General features: G+C 47.9%; 1 long non-coding RNA gene across 1 annotated transcript; it reads left to right on the forward strand.

Moving 5' to 3' along the window:
• Positions 1-1,763: 1,763 nt before the first annotated feature.
• Positions 1,764-8,431, forward strand: LOC142876610 (uncharacterized). Its single transcript, XR_012923515.1, has 3 exons — positions 1,764-1,843; positions 3,490-3,619; positions 8,257-8,431. It is a non-coding gene; the product is annotated as an uncharacterized LOC142876610 (long non-coding RNA).
• Positions 8,432-22,957: the final 14,526 nt, after the last annotated feature.

The raw sequence follows: 22,957 nt of genomic DNA on the forward strand, positions 1-22,957 counted from the left end.
GACACTATCACAGTGCCTCCTATGAGGTAGAAGATGATTCAGCATTCATTTATTGGCTGGTTCATTATATATTGTACCATTGCTTTGGTGTTAGATCAAGATTTGTGAAGGTCCTATAGCATCACAGAAGTTTCCGAAGCTTTGGCTTAACAGATCCCATTGAGATGGGATAATCCAAAGGGGAGGGGGTACCAGGAATTGACCAAATGGGGAATTTTTATTCTGTGGATCAGTGAGCTTGGAGGAGTTTCCTCCAGATTTGGCTTAGGCCAGTGTCCAGACACAATCTGCCCAGTGTGGGGAGCCAAGGAGGAGTGATCTGAGTCCCTGTGTTCTATTAATAGGGCTCATGGTGGAGTTGTGATTTACTGCCAACTTTCCATGACCACAGAGATTGTGAACAGTAAGTGAAACTTGCACTGCACGACATGGGAGAACAGTGCTGGTATAGACTGTGAAGGGAAAGCACATATAGACCATTCTTGGGGCAACACCTGCTAGAGCATCACAACCTGGTGGAGCTTTCTCCATTTACCAAAGAAGGAAATGAGAGCTCAGAATGGGGAACCACCCTGCCCAAGATCCCTAGCAGGTGGAGAGTGGAGCTAGGACTAGATCCCAGGCCTCCTGGCTCCTCACCCAGCTCTCCAGGAAGACTTGCACAGAAGGTGACCTCCTGGAACAGGACCTGGCTCCCCACTCAAGGCTCCCTTGCCCCGAGGGCTACGGAGATGAAGCTTAATCTTTAATGAACTGGCTTTCAGTTTAACTACTCCCTGGGCAATGATTAATACCCAGTGACCTAGTCTGGCACCTGGTGAACCTGACCAGGACTGACCCATGGGAGTGTTGGTGGCCACTAGGCCCAGGTGTGGGCTTACAGGCAGGTGTGTGAGGTTCTATGGGTGCTGGAAAGCCCTCCTACCTAAAAGGATCTCTGTGCCCAGAACCCTGTCATCATATTGTCACTCCTCAAAAGTAGGACATCACAAATGCCCCTGGTCAGGGGAGCTTGTAACATGAGTTGTGTTTATTAGTAAAATACTCCTTGGGCTCTGGCTTTGACGGCTCTGGTGTCCAGGAGCTCAGAGATATTATAGAATTCATGAGTTTTAGTCAAGGCTTAGCAAGCTGATGTGATGTCACTGTGTCTGTAGCACAGCCACACTGCAGGCTTCTCATGGACAAGGACGAGGGTCTGGGTGGCAGAGATGTGAGGGGAGAGAACAGATTTGGAGCTGGAAAGGCCTCCACCCAAAGTCCAGCTCCACAGTCACCAGCTGGGTGGCCGTGAACAAGCCTCTTAGTCTCAGCGTCTTTGTCTATCAAGTGGAGAAAATAATACCTCTAGACCCTTCTGAGAATGAAATGGGAAAGTACATGCAAAGTTTCTGATTACTACAGAGGCACAGACTAGATGGTGTTTCTTCTGCCATTTTTTCCGCTCTTAACCTTGCCTTAGCTGACCCTTTGTAGGGAGCAAGAGAAGATCTCTTGTTTGTCTGGGGTGGAGAATTTTTCTCACGTACTCTGGGATTCTTACAGAGATGATCTCTCCCTGTGAGACCAGGTGGTTAGTGAGGCATCGGGCTCCCTCCTTTCCTGCCCCTGCAGCAGCTGGAACCACTGCGCAGGGCTGGATCTACTGCCCTCCGCATCTTCCTGCCTCTTCTGATGATTGTAAACATTGCAAACCGAGGAAGAGCCTCGGCGTGAGCCCGTCACAGCTTCCTGCCTCTGTTTAGTGTCTTGGCACCGCAATGGGTCTGGCTGCAGTTCCGTCTGGCTCCTGCCTAATGGAGACTGTCACCTGCCGGCATCTCTGGCTCGCTGCGGAGATGAGGTATCTCATTTCCCCGCCCAGGCTGCGCTAGTGCTTGATCCTTCATCCTGAGAGGCATGGCTGGGGGACCACCAAAAGGAAGAATGGTGCTATTCCTCCCGCTATGCTCCAGCCGTGGGGAACTGCCCGTGATTGCCTGAACCTGCCGTCCTCTTTCATGTTTCTGTGTTTTCCTCTTCCTCTTCCCTCTGCCTGTAATGCCTTTCCCAGAAGATCTGTCTGGAGTTTGTCTCATCGTTCCACTCAGAGGTCACTTCTCTGGATCCCTAGACCCCAGGACCCCCCGGGCTTGGCTTCCCCATCCTGGCTTCCATGGATCTGCCTACCCTCCCATCTCTCTGATAGTCCGGAGGTACCTCAGGAGTTCCCAATTTCTGGTCGGAGGCTCAGTGCTCAGGACGGTTTTCCTGGGACTGCTGAGAAGACGCCCTGTGTGAAGGCAGGAGAGTAGCTTCTGTGACCTCCCCAGTGAGAATAGGTCGGGAGGCCGGGGTTGGAGGTCAGGCAGGCTGAAGCAGAGGACCCTGAAGCCCCCAGCGGAAGTCACAGCTCCTTCTCTGTTTTGGTTTTGGTTTTGTGGGCTTTTCATTTCAGAAGTTAATCTAGCTAATGCCAACAATGTCATTTCGGTAAGCCAGCAATTTCCTTTTGCCCTTTATTTAATGAGCCCCCGCCCCAGCCCAATCTCTGTAATAAAAGGCATGCAGGTGGGTAATTACAGAGGTGTGAAATGGGGGTGCTGGGCCAGGGCCAGTGGAGCATTCTGGAGCATCCATTGGGGAGGGTCCTGGGGAACTATCCAGCCCACTACTCAATATCAGGTAGGGAAATGGAGTTTTCGAGAGGGCGACAAGGCTACCAAGCAAGTAGAAGGCAGAGCCAGGACAGGAATCCAGGTCCTTAATCCCCAGCTGAGGTCCTTTCCACTACTCGGTGACAACTTGGCTCCGTTATGTGTATCCTGCAGATTATCCCACAGACATGTCTGCTGTCCGTCCATCCATCCATTTGTGTATTTAATAAGTACTTACCGAGGGGAGGGCCCAGGCACTGTGAATAGAGCAGTGACCAAGACATCACACTCTGTCCCCACAGAGACGATCATCTCAGATGACAGTCTCACACTCTGCTGGATGGAGGCACAATGTGTGCACAGACGATTTCAATCTAGAGTGGCAGGTGCTGTGTCAGATGTAAGTGTCAGGCCACTGTGAGGCACAGAGAACTCAGAGGAGGGCACGTGGCAGTGCCAATGGGTCTTGAAGGATGGGTGAGAGTTTCCAAAAGGTGGTGTGTGGGGTGGAGGAAGTTTTTAAAAGAATCTGGAAGGATATTTACCAAAACGTTAGCAGCGTTCCTCTCTGGAGAGTGGGATTTGCAGTGCGGTGGGTGGGAGGGGGTAGAGGACAAATTTTACTTCCTACTTTTCACCTTCACCTTTGGTATTATCTACATTAGCATTTTAATAGCAAGATATTTCTATTTAAAAAAAACAGTATGGGATATTTAAGGAACAATAAATGCCTCAGTGCGACAAATACAGAGTGTTGGAGGGAGAGGAGAATGTGAGGCTGGGGAGGTGGGCTCAGGTTCATCCAAGGAGGCCCTGAAATGCCAGGCTGAGGAATTTGGTTTTTAACCCACAGGGCCCCATGGAGGTGAGGGCAGAGGCCACATCCACAGAGCCTGGAATGCCTGGCACATAGCAGGTGCTCAGTTAATCCCTACCTGATGTTGAAGAAAAGGGGAAGGCTGCCCGATGTGGAGCCACCTAAGGTGAGGGTCATGAAGGTGAGGTGCTTGGCCCCATGTGTTGGTGGCCGAGGGGAGCCCACTCTGGGGGAATGTGTACCTGCGGAAGTGGGTCAAGTGGTACAGAGAATTCTATAATACAAAGAGAGGAAAGAATGCTGTGGTTTATTCTCAGGTCAGAGGAATGTGGAACAGGTCCAGATCCAGGGACCTCGGCAAAAGTGGACAACCATGGAACACCCTGTTTTATTATAAGAAATCCCCAGGACGTAGGCTTTTCCAGACTAGATGAGAGTTTTTGGTGTCTTTTGTGGTTACAAACTGACCAAAGCAGGTCACCCCCATATTTTGCTCCTGCATAGTGTCTTCTTCAATCCCCCTGGACCCACCATCAGTACATCTTCAACACTGTAGCTGAGACAGCTTCCTGAGACGCAGTTCTGACCATGTTGGCTTCCTGCTTGAATCCTTCAGGATAAGTTCAGCCCCTAACTTGGCCTAGGAGACCTCATTGTTCTGTTCCTTGCTTGTTTCTCCAGCCTTATGTCCCACGATCTCTTACCCAAACCCTACTCTGCAGCCAACTCAATTGCTCTCAGTTAACTCAGTGGCTTCCCTTTCTTTGCTGAGATCAACTATTTCCTTCTCCTCGGAGCATCCCATCCTTCTGTTCTCTACCTCCCACCTGGCTGATGAACTCCTCTTCCTGCTCTCAGGCTCCATTCTGGCGTTATCTTACTTCTTCAGCCTTTTCTGACCCTATCCTCACTACTGCCCATGCCTCACTACTTGGAGGTTCTAGATCACTCCCACCCTGAAACTCTGTGTTCACACTGCTCTGTACTATTAGATATAACAAACATATTTGCTCCCTAAAGCACCGTGACACCTCACTGAACTCAGTGTTTGTATATGTATCTCTTCCCTGCTATACTGCCCACCCGCTCTCTTCCCTGACTATAAGCTCCTTGATGTCAGAGACTTTATTTTGCTAGCCCCAGCACGTGGCACAGCAGATAGAACATACTAGCTGTTTAGGTGGCACGTACCTGTACTCTCACGATTGCTTGAGCCCGGGAGTTTGAGCCTCTGGTGAACTACGATGTTGGCCACTGCACTCTAGCAGGAGGAACAGAGGGAGACTCTGTCTCAAAAAAAATCCCATCATACCTTCTCTCCCCTCAAGGTGCCAGGAGGGTCTAACACCCCCTTAAGAGACAGCTTCCTGCACTGGAAACATGCCAGAGGGGGAAGTAGGAGACTCAATTCTAATCCCAATCCCTCTGCCCTTGAGCAATCCTCTGCCTTTCTCTTTTTTATTTTGTTTTATTTTATTTTTTATTTACAGTTTTCCTCATATAGACCTTATACATATGTTGTTAAGTTTAGAACTAAGTATGTCATTTTTTTAGTACTAATATAAAGAGTGTTATGTTTTTAATTTAAAATTTTAATTGTTCATTGCTAGTATATAGAAAAGCAATTGATTCTTGTACATTAATCTTTTATCCTGCAAACTTGCTATAATCGTGTATTGGTTCCAAGAGTATTTTTGTTGATTCTTTAGGATTACCTAAGTAGAAAATCATATCATCTAAAAAAAAAAGGTTTTTTCTTCCTTCCCAATCTGTATAACTTTTAAATCCTTTTCTCATTCTATTCTGTTAGCTAATACTTCCAGTGTGACATTGAATAGAAGTGATAAGGGGGATATTCTTATCTTGTTCTCAAGCTTGAAGTTCTCCTTTATTCCTAGTTTACTGAGAATTTATTTTTTATTATTATTATTTTTTATTTTATCGTATTATGGGGGTACAAGTGTTAAGGTATATATATTGCCCATACCCCCCTCCTCCCTCGAGTAAGAGCTTCAAGCGTGTCCATCCCCCAAATGTTGCACATCTTACTGATTGTGGTTGTATATACCCATCCCCTCCTCCCCCCTCCCGCCCTCCCGACCCCGATAAACGTTACTCCTATATGTTACTCCCTTAGGTGTTGATCTGTTAATACCAATTTGCTGGTGAGTACATGTGGTGCTGGTTTTTCCATTCTTGAGATACTTCACTTAGTAGAATGGGTTCCAGCTGTATCCAGGAATATACAAGAGGTGCTATATCACCATTGTTTCTCAAAGCTGAGTAGTATTCCATGGTATACATATACCACATTTTATTAATCCACTCATGAATTGATGTCTGCCTTTCTCTTGACCTCAGTTTCCCTGTTTGTACAGCGAGGATAATTATCTTAGTTCAATTTCCCCATAAGAAATGTTGCTCAAAGGTGAGACCAAGGCCGAGTGCAGTGGCTCACGCCTGTAATCCTAGCACTCTGGGAGGCTGAGGTGGGCGGATTGCTTAAGGTCAGGAGTTCGAAACCAGCCTGAGCAAGAGCAAGACCCTGTCTCTACTATAAATAGAAAGAAATTAATTGGCCAACTAATATATATATAGAAAAAATTAGCCAGGCATGGAGACGCATGCCTGTAGTCCCAGCTACTAAGGAGGCTGAGACAGTAGGATTGCTTGAGTCCAGGAGTTTGAGGTTGCTGTGAGCTAGGCTGATGCCACGGCACTCACTCTAGCCTGGGCAACAAAGCGAGACCCTATCTCAAAAAAAAAACAAAAAACAAAAAAAACAAAACAAGGTGAGACCAAAACTGCTCACTGTACAAACTCCAGAAAGAATTGGAGTCTTGGCCACACAGACATGGTTGTCTGCCAAGGCCATGCCTAGGCTTTGGGGGCTCCTCTCCCACCACCAGTGGGTCCTGCTCAGAGGCTCTCTCCCCTCCTCCAGCTCATTCATGTTGTGAGACTCAGAGAATGTTAATTATTAGGCCCCAGCCCACCTGGAGAGCCCCAGATGAAAGCAAGCTCAGAGTGTAAAGTCTAATCAATGCCTCGCGCATAGCGTCAGGGCTGCAGCTTGCTCTGCCTAGAGATGGATCATTAATCCAGACACTCCGACCTGGAACACTGGACCCAGGAAGTCCCGAAACATTCCTGACCACCCACAGCTCAGCCTGTCAGCCCCACGAGGCAGCCAGCCCTGCCGCTGACTCGCAGAATTTTATAATCTTTAAGTTAGAAGAGACTGAGAGCAGCCAGTGCGGACTCCCACCAGGGCAGGAATCCAGGCTCAGTTTGTGCACTCGCTGCTGGCCAAGAGCTCATAATCTGGAGAGGTGTGCTTGAGGGACAGCCGTGGACTTGGAGAGGACAGACCCGCACGACTTCGGGCCTTGCCTTCCTCTTCTGTAAAGTGGGATAAGGTTTTCCACCTTGCAGGACTGATGTTAGGAATAAATTAATTTGCTTGGAAGTTTTTTATTTTGAGATTTACAAGAATGATACTCACGTATGACGACGTATTATCATCGTTAACGTTGTGAGCGCCTATCCCTGGGATGTATTAATTTCTTCATCCCCAGAGTCATCTTCACTGGACAGAGTGCTGCTTCTCTGGTTGAACACTTTCATGATCCCTGGGGCCTTGCACACCAATCTCACCAGGCTGTGCCCCCATCTCCCTGCTCAGCTGAATCTCCCCACTCATTGACTCCCAAACACAGCAAAGTGGCCTTGCAGAGCCTGTTAGCCTAGCACAGGCATCCTCAAACGATGGCCCGTGGGCCACATGCAGGTGTTTTTGCCCATTTGTTTTTTTACTTCAAAATAAGATATGTGCAGTGTGCATAGGAATTTGTTCATAGTTTTTTTTTTAAACTATAGTCCGGCCCTCCAACAGTCTGAGGGTCAGTGACCTGGCCCCCTGTTTAAAAAGTTTGAGGACCCCTGGCCTAGCACATTGGAGCTCCTCTGCCCTTTTCTCTGGGTGAATTTCTACTCATCTTTCAAGGTCCTGCTCAAATATTTCTTCTTTGAGAAAGAAGCCTTCCCAATTCCCACCACACACCTCCGGTGAAGTTAGTTGCGGCTTCCCCTGGCTTCTCTTGCCATGTGGTAGCTCTTGCTATTCTGGTGCCAGAGTACGTTTTGTCTGAGTTTCAGCCACAGGCACCAGATATGGATACGTCCTAGGGAAGGGCAGGTCGGAGAGGAGAGAAAGGCTGGGGGAGCTCCCTGCCCAGGACACTGAGGTAGGCAAGCAGTCCTGAGATGACACGGAGCAGCTGACAAGAAGGCATCAGGAGCTCCTGGGTGGACACAATATTTGAGAGAATGCTGAGGTTCCTGACCCTTTGTCCTGTGTCTGCATCCATCACTGTTTCTTCAGGTGGGCCTTCAAAGGGACTAGCTCTAAACTCTGAAATGGACAAGGACCTTCAAAGTCAGGCTGTCCACAGGAAACTGGAAATCAGGAGGTCAAAAGTCCTCCCAGAGAGGAGCCTGGATGATCACGATGGGGATGGGATTCTAGGACCGAGGAGGGCAGTGGGCAGCAGTATACAGGAAGGGAGAAACTCGAGGAGCAATTTGGGAATAAAATGAACCCTGTGGGCTGCCCTCACTGTTGTCTTATTGTAAGCTCTTAGGGGATAGGACCAGGGCTCAGTGTGGCTTAGAGAATAGGACATGGGGTACTTCACTGCCACCGTGGGCTCAGCATCGAGCTTTGCAAATACTGGATGCATGATAAACACAGCTTGAACTCAATTTCCCCTCTTCCATTTTACCCTTTTATTTTAAACTCAGATCTTCCTCCTCCAGATGGAGTTCTCTCATCTGGTTACAGAAACTAGATCAGTGGAAAGAGAAATCCTAGGATGCTGGAATTTCAGGAACGTCCCAGGATGCCAAGAAAAATAGCTCTGTGATGAACCAATGGCATCACGATGGCAGATCTGGAAAATACATTTGACTCTGTCTGAGCCACAATTGCACAGGATCACAGAGACCTTGAGGTCCTCCAGGCCACCCCATGATGTTACAGAGGGTGAAGCTGAGGCCCCAGTGGGGTCAGGCCTTGCTGGTAGCAGAGACAGAACTGAAACTGAGGGCTGTGGCCACTCACCCCCTTCTGATCCCATGCCAGGCTTCGGCAGCCGGGCTCTTCTAAGAGCTGTCTGACATGTGTAGCTTTGCCTTATCAGCAGGAAGAAAAGATGACAGCGGGCAGTCTTTCCTGGCCAAGCATCCATCAAGACCCACATAAATATTTTCCCAGCGTCTGCATGGCCGGCATGTAGTTGGCTAGGTTCCAGGGGACAGTAAATAATTCAGATGACTGGTTGCTTCCTGACCACTTTTTTGGGTGTGTTTTCTGACAACTATGATTTTTGGAATGAACGTTGAGGAGACCTTGATGAGGGCAGTGGGCCAAGCCCTTCCTGGACTCTCTGATGACATTTCTGGTCGGGAAGAAAGTACCCATGGGGTCTTGATGTCAGTGCGCTTGGGGCAGGAGATCACTTTCACTCAGTCTGCAAGGCCTTTCATGTGAGGCCAGGAATTAGTTTCAGGGATGAGGGTGGGGTGAGGTTAGAGACTCAGGGACTAAAAAGTCAGAAGAAATCAGCTCAAGTGTGGTACATTGGGCAAGCTTGACCAAAGGCATGCTGAGGTCTGGCAGATAAGCTGGCGGGGAAGACAGGGCTGGTGTTGGAGCTGGCGTGGCCTCAGGCTATCAGAGTGACCAGAGTGCGAAGTTCAGGGTGGGGTGGGGTTTTCAGGCCCCATCCATTCTGGGGCCTCCGACCAGTGGGCTGGCTGGCAGTGGGAATTGCAGGGACATGTATGACAGTCCTGGAAGTCAGGTTCTGGATGTCCTGCCTGGTCTATAGTAGGACTGCAGCTGGTGATTTGAGGAAACAAGAACAGAGGAGAGGGAAGGGAACATCTAGAAAGAGTGGCAGGAGTAGAGTGTCTCCTTGCAGTTGAACCTGCAACATGGCTTAAAAAAATAACACAAATTCCAGACCCCACCCTCTGGTGGGGGTGCTGGCTAGTCTCTCTGTGTGAGGCTGGGCTCAGGGTCCCAGGGGTGGGTCGGAGCTATAGCCCGAAGGCCTTCAGCGCCTGCACTGTGCAGGCTGAGGGAAGCCAGGCTGGCACTGACGCCGAGGCCCAGCCTCCTGTCACTGAAGGAAAAGCACACCGTCCCTGAGAGGATGAGGGTGTACAGCCCCAGACGGCTGGAGCTGGGAGGACCCCTACCCACGCAGCCTTGCTGGGCATCACCATGAGGCTTCCCTCGTCCCATGTGCCTCCATTTCCAGCCCCAGCCCCATGTGGTAGTTCTTGGGAACCCACTAAAGACCATGGTGGCTCTACCTCCGAAAAGGGCAGGGACTGGGATTTAGGAGTCCCGATCTGACTCTTTATGCAATTTTTGATGATGGAGTGGGAACTTTAATCCCAGCCTGGGCTTTCACCCAGGTGTTTGAAAAAACGTTTTTGAAACAGCCTATAATCTAAGCCTGCACATCCTCTAGGGATGGGAATTTATAACTTCACTTCATCCTAAACATCCTAAATGTGCAAATCCATTTGTTCCGATTCTGGAAGGAAGGAAATGAAGAACTGTTGAAAGACCATGGGCACTGGATTCAGTGACTTGGGTTCAGATGTGCGTGGAACCAGCTGCGTACCCTTGGCCACACCGTGACTCTCATTTTTCTCATGTGAAAGGTGGAGAAATGGCCATTGGAAGACTGAAATGAAATAATGCACATAAAGTGTCAAGCACCATTCCTGGCACAAAGTGGATGTTTAATAAGTGAGTATCAACTTATTCAATATTTAATTTGAATTAAGTAAGACCTGCATTCTCATCTCAGATCTACCAAAGTCAGGCTGCATATCTTTGGGCAGCTACGTTCCCCTCTGAGCCATAGTTGTCTCATTATGGAGTAAAATAATGCCCATCTTATAGGGCTGCTGTGAGGTTTAGTGAGATGCTTGTAAAAACTTCCATTCTCCTACTAGTTCCCAGGTTTAGGGGAAACTGCCTCATCATGTAAAATATTAAAAATGGGAGTCCTCCCTCCACATCCTAATGGATGCAAAAACCTGATTCCAGGCCAGAAGCTTTCTTCTGTTTATTCCCTCCTTTCTTCACCCTTCCCCAAATCAGGCCTCACCTCCTCTCACCTGGACCGTAACACCTGCCACTCCCAGATCTCTCACCTGCAGTGTCTCTTGCTCCAGTTGATTTCCTCTGCAGAACAACGGCACATACACAGCAGAAATAAGACCCCTCTGCGTTCCTGCTCAGATCCTCCTGTTGTCCTGGCATTTACGGACCCCACATGCAAGCCAGGCCAACCTTTCCATTCTCCCCACCCCAGAGTCTTCCCTATAGACCCCTCATTTACATTTGCATTTTCACGTGTCTTCATTAGGGAAAGACTCTGAGACTTGGAAGCAGCTGATGTGCATTCCAGTCTTTGCGGAGTGTTGACTCAGCACCTACACACCTGCTGCCTTCTGGTTCCAGGATTGTTCTTTTTTAAGCACCAAAGGAGGCAAGAAAAGCTTTATCTTTCTCTGCTGCACCCCTTTTAATAAGTGGATTTGTTTTCTAAAATTTGATTCAGTCAAAGGGACAGGGCCTGGTGTGGTTTGAATGATAGTGTGCCCTCCCAAATTCGTATTGCGACTTAAGCCCGAATGCAGCGGTACTAAGAGGTGCAGCTTTCGGGAGGTGATTCAATCAGGAGGGTTGGGATTGGGTTGGAAGGAGCACTGTCTTGCCCTTCCACCTTCCAGCTGCCATGGGAGGACACAGTGCTCCTCCCCTCTGGGGGACCAGCAGCAAGGTGCCGTCTGGGAAGCAGAGAGCAGCCCTCACCAGGCACCAGCGCCTTGATCTGAGGTTCCCCAGCCTCCAGGACTGTAAGAAACACATTTCTGTTCTTTATAAATTACCCAGTCTGTGGTGTTGTGTCATAGTAGCACAAACAGACTAAGACAGGGTCTTTCAGCTCTAAGACATTTTAACAAAATTTTACGCCCTCTAGGGTGACCAGGAATTCTTTCTCTCTTTTTTCCTCTCGCCACACACAAGCACATACACACAAACACACAGATTCTCAAACCTTCTCATGCAAACTCTTAGACAAGTGCACGCTTCTTCATACACACGGGCATGTATTTGCATGCACACGTCCTCACACAAACATGTAAATTCTCCTTCATTCACTTAAGAATTCATGCTTGCTTATAAATACTCTCACATACGTGCAAACACCAGCCGGTCTTGTTCACCACTGAATCCCCAGCATCTAGAGATCAGAAAAAAAATCCTCAAAACTCATTTGTGGAATGAACGAATAAATGAATCCTACCCCCTGTACTGATTCAGGCATCCCCACACGCCACACCTGCACACACAGGCAATCAGCTGTGCACACTCGGGGGCACAAGTGCACGTGACACACATTAACGATGCCCAGCACACTTGCTCCTTCCCACATTCCCACAGTTGAGATCCCCTTCTGAGAGCTGAGCTAAGAGAGATTCTTTCTCAACGTTGCCCTGAAGGCTCCCTTGTTATTGTCGGTTTGGCTCTGGGGACACCCAGGGACCGTGGTCCCGGGGTCAGAGATAACTCCACAACCTTACTTGGACAGTGCTGTGCAAAAGTCAAATCGCTTTATCAGATGACGTCCCACTTGATCCTCTCAGCAGACCTGAGTGGAGCCTCTGGGCAGGGGTTATTCTGTCCATGCTGCAGCCCGGGGAAACAGAGACCTAGGAGGTCAGGCCATCTGTCCAAGGTCAGAAAGCCAGCCAGTAAGTGAAGCAGCCAGCCGGAACCCACACCGCCCCCATCCAGGACTCTCTCCCTTGCCCCTCCCGGTGACTGTTTTAAGAGGATTATTTATTCTTCAGTTGTTTTCTCCCCCTAATTTCTTTCTTTATCTTTTCTTTATCCCCTGTTTCCGCCCGCAAAGCGTAGGGTTTCAGCAGGGAGTAAGGGAGGCCAAGTTCACTGTCAGAAGAAAAATCTAAAAGTAAGTTTTCCTTGTAAACCCCAGCCAAGATTCCTGCCAAATAAAATGAGAACTTACCACATTTGCACGCATCCACCTTAACAAAGAACCAACTTAGCTTGCAAAGGGGAAAAAAGTTAATAAAGTTAATATCTACTTCAGAGAACAGAGGAGGGCCCCTTTGGCCATATAATTTGCCAAGTAATTAAAAAATTATTCACTGTTTTATGATTTTAAAAAATTTGCATCATTTTTTATTTCTCGGAAGGAACCGGTAACATGCAAGCCTATTCCGGTTGTCTTGGCCTTGGGATGGCTGGGGCATGTGTGTGTCAGTCTGGACTGGTTCTTTTCCACAAAGATGGCACTGTGGGAAGTCTGGGGGCTCCTTTAGGGCTACAAGGACCCAGACATGCCTGTAGCCCTGCTGGCATATCTCTTTCCTGGCTCCAGAAGCCTTGGGAGAGATGGGGAGGTAGTGTGACAAGACCACTGACTTTGGAGTCAGACTGACTAGTTCGAATCCTTCTCTACCCCTCAGTGGCCATATGACTAGGGACACGTCACCTAAGCTCATGGGTCTCATTTTCCTCATCCGTGAAAAAGCTATTGATACTACTACCTTGGCAAGCTATTGTGAAAATTAGGACTAGCAAACATAAGGAACTTGGCATATAGTAGATGCTTAATAAATGGTGGATATCATCAGATTAGCCAACCCAGCACTTGATTCAACCCTGTCTTGGATTTTGAGGAGGTGAGGGTACGGAGCAGTGAGATAGGTAGGGAAGAGGGAAAGAAGAGAGCCAATTTCATATCTGGCTCTACAATGAATTTGGAGAACTTCTACACCTCTCTGGGTCTCTGTCACTTCATCTGGCTATCTCCAAGGGCTTTCCAATCCTGTGAACTCTGTGTTGGCCAAAGGTTAAGTCTAGGTCTTCTCCTATCTCTCCCTCTGGACAAGAATATAAGTCAGATACACAATAGCTGCTCAAGGACAACTTAGCTGTTTGACCTTGCCCACTGCTGGTCAACCAAGCCCAGAGACAAGGTAGAAGTGAACTCAGACACACTCAAGTCCAGTGCTGTGCAAGGGAAGACATATGTTATCTCATGTAACTGCTGCACTGAATAAGGTAGACTCATGGGGGTATAATTAAGAAATAATTTTTGTAAGTCATTCTGCGGGGCTGAGTCTCTTTTGTCCCTTGGATGAAAACTGGGACTTATTCCATAGCTTCTTTCTGTTTTCTCTTAAGTAATACAAAGTCCCTCCTTTCTTTTAAATCACAAAACATTGTTTGAGCTGAATAATTAACAGGTCTTGTACAGAATACTATTATTACTACTTTTCTTAGTCCATTTTGTGCTGCTATACTGAATTACTTGAGACTGGGTAATTTAGAAAGGATGGAGATTTATTTCTTATAGTTTTGGAGTCCAAGAATTGAGAGTCCAAGACTGGGAAGTCCAGTTTTGGAGTTCAAGACTGGGAAGTCCAAGATTGAGGGGCTGGCATCTAGTGAGAGACGTTTTGCTGCGTCATCAAATGGCGGAAGGACAAAGAGAGAGCTAGAGATTGAGCTTACAGCCTCAAGCCCATTTATAATTGGCATTAATCCATTTGTGAGGGTGAGCCCTCATGGCCTGATCACCTCTCATGTAGCCCTATCTCCCAACACTGTCGCGCTGGGGATTACATTTCCAACACATGCTTTTGGGTGAACACTTTCAAACCATAGTACTACTGTTGGCAATAATAGCAGTAATAAACTTCAAACTTCATTTAAAGGCAATACTTTTCCTCACTGCCTGCTTGGACCTGGAACTGCTGTTGGCTGGTCTCCTGCAGAGAAAGGGGCTCAGTTTCCTCTTCCCACTTCTCCTTCTACGTCTTGCTAAGTATCGTGGATTTTTGATCTCTCTGTTGTCATGGATGGGAAGAGGTAGAGAAGGAAAGAAGAACAAAAAGTTCTTACTGAACTAGTGTAGAATTGAGGATCCAGAGTCTCCCTTAGCTTGGCAGATATTTGACCTTACTTGTACTTTCATTGGGTGTTTTCGTATGTTCTTTGGAGAACAGCCCCTTCTCCTGACCCATACAGGTGATTCTTGATATAAGTGCATTTCTATTCCAGCTGGCTCCTTCAGACTCTTTCCCAACCCCTAGGCATGAGGTCTTTTGCCCCTGTAGATGGTCCTCTGACATGGTCTAGGCTGACTTAGACCATCTCCCTCTCGTGGGGTCCATACCTGGTTTGAGAAAACCCCTGTGCATTCTCGACCTTGATAAACTCTGCGAGTGCAGGTCGTTCCCCGTGCAGCAACCTCCCTTTACTCTGCTGGTTAGAACAGCTGGTCAGCCGGCCTCTAACCCTTTACACTTAGCAGTGGGAGTCAGATTCCAGTTCACTGTATGCCCTAAACATAGGGAAATCATCAAGCTCTCCAACAATCCCATTAAAGCCACTTTTCCCAGGCTTGAGTTAAGAGAGGGAGTGGACAAAGACACACAATGTATTTACAGCTCTTTCCAGAAATCCCCTATCTAATCCCCTACTTTGTTCTTGGCCTCTCCCATCTCTTTTATATGCCAGAGCTGGGTCAGCAAAGAACCACCAGAGCAGTTTTCAACACCACCTTTTGCAGCTCTTGCATGGTGGTCTTGCATTGCACTTGGGGTTGTGTTGTCCATTATCTCGGGCCTCCCATGAAATCTGGACAAACATAGTTAAATTTTAAGATTCTTGGTAGATATTGCTATCTCTGTTTAATGGTTGAGAAAACAGGTTCAGAGGAAAACTGGGTTAATCAGATTCCCAAACATGGATTCTTTTTCATCCTACTATGAAGACTGAGGCTTTACTTCTATAGTGGCAGGATAGCATAATGTTTGAGGGCCTGTCACACAGACAGGTTGGGCATCAGCATCAAAATCTGGTGTCTGTCAGCTCCTTATTCATCTTAAAGCATGTTCCTATCCTCAGACTCATTTGATGAGTCTTGCGGGATGAGAGCCTTTCCAATGCCCAGCGAGTGGCTTTGGAAGAACGTAACCAGTGAACAATCTTTCCTGTGCTTGACTCCTACCTGATTCTCCTCATTTTCTCTGCAGAGGTTTTATTTAATTTTTTGCTTTTTGGATTCTGCTTATTATTATATTGGAGAGAGACCCTTGATTAACATGATCTTCATCATCACCAGCAACATGTATTTAAAAAGAATTAATTTGTCTTCAGCATCTGCCTTTATCTTGTTCTTCTCTATGTTTGCAACAATCTTAGTGCATGTTATTGCTCAGTCGAGACTAGTTGAATGAATTCATCAGCTGAACAAAGTTAATTTAAGTGGGGGTTAGGAGTGGAGGAAGGAGAATGAGCAGGAGGGAAACACGTACCTACGGGGGCTGTACCATCGACCAACAATGGCTCGTCCTTCTGGTCCTCTGGGCAGTCCTGAGTGAGCCGCCCTCTGTTAGTTTCAGCTTTCTCATCTGACCAATGTGATAAGGGTTCCTGTCCTGTCGGCCTCACCAGGAGCATAAGATGACCTTCCAACAAGATCATGGATGTGGAAAGGAATAAAAAAGTATCCAATGTGTGGGTTTGGTATGGGGAAACCAAAGTTCTGACTCAGCCTGGGTGTCCTCAGACAGTGGGCTGGGAGGACCCAGAGAACCAGCATGGCCTGTGTGAGCTGCAGAGGCCTCTACATTCTGGGATAAATTATCCCCAGGCAGAGGCGTCAGGGCTGTCTGCTCCCTGTCTGGCCTCCTTGGCCATCTCACTTCATGAGACATAAATCCCCAAGACTCCCTAGTCATTTCTAATCTGCATCAGTGTTTATTTTTTTAATTTTGTCCCCCCCTTTTTTGTCTGCTTGCTATTTTATAGGGCTTTAGGCCAGGAGGGCAGAATCTGGCTACAAATCTCACAGCTCTTGCTGCAGAGACGGTGGGATGGAGGGAGTGAGGTGTGGTGGCCTGAAACAGGGATGCCCCAGGAAGCTCCAGCCAGGGCCAGAGGCGCTGCCTTGGGGCCCCTTTCTGAGAAAGTACGGTTCTGGAATTTGTTCTCATGGTGTGCCCAGTCTTCCGAGTGCAGAATCGAGAGAGAATGAGAAGTGGGTTCACGCGAGAGCACACCAGGAATGGTGTTAGACTCATCTCCTTCACTTCTAGCAAGGTGACACTGACCAAGCTACTGGTACCTCAGCCTCATTTTCCTCTTCCTTAATGGGAAGGACAAGAACTGCTTCCTAAGGTGATCGTGAGGATCGAGTGGGATGCCCTTGGCCAGTGTGTGCAGCATACTGCCTGCCACGGGAAGCACGCAGGACGCGTGGTTTCCTCCGCTCTTAAGCTGTCCAGGATTGCAAAGTAATGGATTCACCACCCCATCTTCCTTGAGAGCATCTTGAATGTGAGCTCCTTGAGGACAGGGACTTTGTCTAGCTTGCTGGCTTCAGGATCCCAGCACCTAGTAGAATGCCTGACATTTTATCTGTGCTCAATCAATATTGGCTCAGTGATGCATGAAACCCAGTTCTGTGTAGGAATTCTGTGTTTACAGAGGAGTTTCCATATAAGAGCATATTGCCACAGGGCCTTATAGACATTCAAAATCAGAAAGGGCTTTAGAGCAGCACGCAGCTTCAGGTCTTCACGGGAGTGGGGAAGACAGGATCACCCCAGAAATGAAGGGCAGAGCCAGGGCTAGAACCCAGGTGTTCTGGTGCTCATCTGATGTTAATTGTGTCTTTAAGGTAGAAAAGAGAGGTAGAGAACTAAGAAAAAGGCAAACTTAAGCAAAGGAGAGCTAAGGGAGAGAAAGTATTTCTGCTTAAAACCAGAAGAGAAAGAGCGAGAGAGAAACAGTCAGACAGACAGACATGAGGAGAGACAGAGAGACTCAGGACTGGGACCCACAAAACACACCATGTTCCATGACAGTCTGAGTGTTTCTTCAGAACCCTAAGAACTCTGCCCTCACTGCAGGCTCAGCAGTGCACTTGACCTTTATCCATGCAGGTCACGGGAGGGAGGAACATTGGTACAAATGCGGAAGCCTCAACTTCCGCTAGAAGCCAGCCTCCATTGCCTACTCGGACCTGTCTGGCAAGGCTTTGTGTCCCTTATGACCTGCACAGTGATGCTGTTACTGCCACACTACTCTGCCTGGTACTTCCGTTACTACCGCAAAAGTTAGTATCTTCCGAATGCTTGTTCCGTGCCAGGCACTGTCCTAAGTATGTACATGCATGAACTCAGCTATCCTCACGGCCACCCTCATTTTGCAGAGGAGAATGAAGTTCGGTAATCTGCCTGTGATCACCTCATTTGTGAAGGGAGGGACCAGCACAATCCGTCCTCATGTCTCTCGCTGGCCTTTCTCCTGCTGCTTCAGACATCACCTTGCTCCCCCTGAATCTGAACAGACCCTTCCACTCCATTCAGGCACGCCTTAACCACACTTCCCTCTCCTCCATGTCCGCAAACGTCCTCAGTAACATCCTGTTCTGGGCCCTGTGCTAGGGGCTGGGCACGCAGATACGAGCAAAGGTGCAGTCCAGGGGGAGGCTGACATTAAGTGGAGCCTTGTAAAAGGGTGTTTTAAGTACTACAGAGAAGCACGACCCCGGCATGCGGGGAGTTAGAACAGGATTAGTGGAGAAGGGGGAGACATTCGAGCTGTGTCTAAGTAAGTGAGCGCCAGAAGCGGGAGAGGGCGTCCCAGCGCAGCGAGCAGAGTGCCGACGGGAGATGTGCTGGTGCCGTGTGGGGTGCTGGGGGACCCAAGGGCTTCACACGGAGAGGGCCCGACGTGAGACTGGAGAGGGGCTTGGGTCAGGCTGTAGAAGATTTGAGGACCAGGCTAACGGCTGGCTTTACCTAAGGTGCTAGCCTGTGTGAGGCCTTCATGAGTCACAGACCTGGCTGGCCCTCACTCATGTTGACCATCACATAGTATGTGCTTAGTAAAACCAGCTGATTGGGCAATGAAGGCACATGTCAAAACTGCTCTGTAACACCTGGAGTATATTGAAGGCCTACCCCTGCTATAACAGAGAAAATTCTCTTTTTGTCCTCAACTTCCTCCAAGCTGGAACTTCCCTGCTCTGACTGCAAATGGTGCTCCTGGCTCTGGGATGTGTTGGGCCAAGAATTTCTGCCAGCCTCCTGGGCTTCTTTTGAAATTGGAGATTTGGGCTGGGCCTCAGTCAGTTTCTTGACCTGTGCCTAGATCACTTCCACTGCTCTGAAGCCTCCTCCGCCTACCCACCACTCACCATAGCCAGAGAGGTCCACAGCCAAGCTGGGAAGGGCCAAACCTCCAAAACTACAAACCCTGGGAGATGTAGAGGCTGGGGGAAGGAGCCCTCAACCCTGGAAGGAGAACTTCCCGAATGTACAGCCACGAGCAGCTTTAATAACTCTGGAGCCTGTGCTTGGACATAAACTCTCAAGTTTTATTTTGCTATTTATAGTCACTTGTAAAATAAAGAACACATTTGATTGGAGGCTGTTAAGTTGGTGCTCACCGCTTGCCAAGGGCCTGGGAAGCCAGCTGGGGTGTGACCACTCTGGGAATTCTACAAAGAAGCTCCATTGCTCTTCCTTCCCCCCTGGGTCTCAACACTTTTTCCACATAGCTGTGCTCACACCTGAGCCTGTTACTTCCTCCTGCAGCCTCTCTCTGAGCGGCTAAGGCCTCCCAGCCTGCCTTCATCCCAGAGTCTCTGTGGGGCATCTTCCATTGTCTTAGAATCATAGTATTTCAGAATCTAAAAAAATTTTTCAAGCCTAGATTATTAATGTCCAAGAATAGTCAGATTATAAATTGTGAGCAACTTAGAATTCCAAACTACCTGAAATTTAGAAATTAAGAGTAATGAAATCTCAAATGGTAAGAATATTAGGAAGCAAGGCGCTCAGCTAGAGTCTAGACCTCTGTCCTTCACAGGGGTGCAGACAAGGCTGGACGTGGCTGGGTACCTGGCATGTGCGTGGGGGTGGGCGTGGGGAGTGGCCAGGAGCTGCTTGGCAGGAGGCAGGTGCACCTGGCAGAGCAGCAGGACTGGCAGAAGCAGCAGAGAGGAAAGGAAGGTGCTTCCTTCTTGGGGACCAAATGTGTTCATGAGGACAGGAAAGATACCTATCAAGAATTTCGGGCTTTTGGGGGCAGGAGCCAGTAAAAATTTGAGTGATTACTATTATACAACCTCATTTAACTCAAGTTATACTTAGAATTCTGGACTCCATGGCTTTAGAATTTAGGACTCAAAGCCTTCTATAATTTTAGGCTACCAGATATTTAGACTAGAATCTAGAGTCTTAAAGATGTAGATTATCAGAATCTTAGAATCTTAGAATTCTGGGACGTTATTACTTGAGAGGTCTAGAATTGTATCTAGTTTGGTCTCTTTCCTAGTGGGATAGATTGGGGTCTGGGGAAAGTCCGGGCCAAAGGACCTGTGGAAGTGATTGCAGCTTTTACCGAGATTGACAACATCCAAAGCTTGAGCTGGACCTGGGCAGCCACAAGGGTGGAAAGCAGCAGCACGTGGTTTCCATTAATGGTCGATGCACAGACAGGGTCGAGATTTAACACTTCTCAGTGCGGTCAACGTAAAATTAAAAGAGATGCCCAACTTAGTTCCTACTTTATGCTGGGAAAGCAGAGGTCCGGAGACAGAAAGTGATTCATCCAGTCTGGAGTAATCAGTTAGTGACAGATCAGATTTGGACACAGATCCACGGTGCTTGACTTCCAGCCAGCTATTTCCTTTCCACGGGTCTGCTTCTCCTGGACTGAGGTCACTCGTTTCATCCTCTTGACAGCTTTATGGGAAGCAGTTAGTATATCACCGGCCTGTTTGGTAAATGGAAATATAAAGGACAGTGAAGAGAGGAAATGGACTGTGTGGTGGGAGCTCTGGATGAAATTCACAAGTTAATTCAGGGTAAGGCTGAGGCTTTTAACCTTCTTTGGCCCAGTTCTGTTTTTCTGTCACAGACCAAGTCCTGTCCTTGATGGGCTGACCCTGGACCTTGGTCATAAACTGCGGCCTCAGCCTAGTTACAGACCAACACTTGGCCTTGGCCAAAGGTTGTGCCTTGACTTCAGTAACAAAATAAGATAAAGCATTTACTTCATGAGAAAGTGAGAACACAGGCCATGTTTTGTACTGAGAGGAATACAGGCCATTTTCTATAGGGATCCAGATCTTCTGTATAGAAGAGAAAATCCACAGAGGAGAAAATGTGTAGGGAAAATGTATAGGAGAACAACAGTGGGATCTGGAGTCCCCAGAAGCAGAACTGAGAAGAAGGTTTTCCACTGAGCACATTTCAGATTTCTCTGTCCTACAGATGAGAAGTGACTGATCTGATTGGTGAAATGTGGGCAGAATTTCTGGGTGTATAGAGCCCAGCTCTGCTCCTTCCTTTCTCTCCAGAGCTGTCTGCCCACAAGCAGCACACTGTCTGCTGTTGCCCCTGGGGCTTGTCCTTGCAGGCAAGGGTGGCTCTGGTATAGTGCTGTTGGCTGGTGGTGTGAGTCTGTTTGCTCAGAGGATGATTTAGCAGTACTCACCCAGTCACGGTAGGCTAAACTTTGAACAAACAGCTCCCAAATTGCAACAAAAGTCACTTTCTTGCTCACGTCACCAACAGATGTGGGAAGGGTGCTCTGCTCCATGCAGTCACTCAGGACCCCAGTCTATTGGGTCGTGTGGCTCTGGGGTCTTCTTAGGGCAGTGGTTCTCAGGCAGGGATGATTTTGCCCCTGGAGGCATTTGGAAATGTCTGAAGACATTTTGTTTGTTACAACTGGAAAGTAGGAAATGATACTGGCATCCAGTAGGTAGAGACCAGAGATGCTGCTGAATCTCCTATAATACACAGTACAACCTCCAGCAGAGAATTGTCAGGCCTAAAATGCCAGTAGTGATGAGGTTGAAAAATTCTGTTCTAGGGCCTTCTTGGATCATTCAACCAGCAGATGGAGAAAAAGAGGGGCAGTGGAGAATTACATGCAGGAGAATGTTATAGGTCTTGCTGGGAAGTGATGTGTAACACTTCTGCCCACATTGCACTGGCTAGAGCTAAGTCACATGACCACACCTACCAGGGAGAAAGGCTGGGAAGTGTAGTCCACCTGATGGTCAGGGAGAAGAGGAAGCAGGTTTGCAGAGAATGTCTCCAGGCTGTGCCCCCAAACCCATCTGTCTCCACCTCTAACCTGTAAAGGTGCTCTTTTGGCCTCCATCTATGTTCTCTTTTATTTCTTAAATCATTCAGATTCAGTCAGCCATGGATTCAAATACAGACTGGGGAGAACAGCTTTCATGCTTTGGTCTTCTGTTTGCTGACCTACAACACAGAGTTAACAAAACTGACCTCACAGGGATTGTGGTGAGGGTTTCTCCTGCTCTGTCTTTACCCATACTCTGAAAGGGGACCCATCCTTCTTCCAACCAAAATAAGACTCTGAGATGCTCCATCCCAGAAAAGGAAATTTCATCCTGACCATTGCACTCAGTTCTCCAAGAGAGGAAAAGGAACACATCTGCAAGTTTTCACACTCAACCTTACTAGAAGCAGGATTCTGAGAAATCTCCCAGCAATTTGGAAACTTTCTCTGAAAATAAAAGTGACTACAGTAAAAGACCCTTGACTGAGAAGTGGCCACTCGACTTCTAATCCTGGTCCTGCCTCTCAGTGCTGTGTAGCATGGACGCATTCCCTCTCTGGATCTGAGGGCCCTTGTTACAAAGTGGGCATGGAGACTTTTCTTCTAGCTCTAAGATTCAACATGAGCTTATCTGCTGCTTGTATTTCCTCCTCTTGGTCCCTCTCCCCCACCAAGCTAACCTCTTTCTTGGCATCAGTATCCACTTAAAGAATGGGGTCTTGTTTGTAAGGGAAGGGCACAGTGGAGGTGAGTGGTTTAATGACCATCTCCTCTCCTGGGGACCCCAGTTGGCAGAGTGAAGTCCTCAGGAGGTTGTAATAAATAACCTTTATCCTCACTTCCTCAGAAGAATGTCTGAGCAGTGATTGATGTGGCCCGTTTGGGCAAGGCTGGGAGCTCACTGGCAGGTCTGCCTGTAAAGTCTCTCATTCACCCAGCCTGGTTGGGAGCCTGTGTCTCCAACACCCTTGGGAGGCTTGTTCAAGGGCTTCAAAGATGGGGCAGAGGATTTCATGCCATGTGAGAAGTGAGAGGTCAGTCTGTGGGGATGGAGAGTGAAGAATAAACTCCAGACAATGGTTCAGAGAGAGAACTTTCTACAGTTTCCTATAGGATCCTTACAAGGATTCCCCCCCACCTTTTTCCCCCATCCCTCCCAGAATATGCAGAAATGGACTCAGCATACAGCAAGGTATCATTCAAACCTACTTGAATTGACATGATATGTACATGATTTGAATATTTAAATTGTTTTTGGTCAAG

Source organism: Microcebus murinus, chromosome 2, assembly GCF_040939455.1.
Source record: "Microcebus murinus isolate Inina chromosome 2, M.murinus_Inina_mat1.0, whole genome shotgun sequence".
Taxonomy (NCBI): domain Eukaryota; kingdom Metazoa; phylum Chordata; class Mammalia; order Primates; family Cheirogaleidae; genus Microcebus; species Microcebus murinus.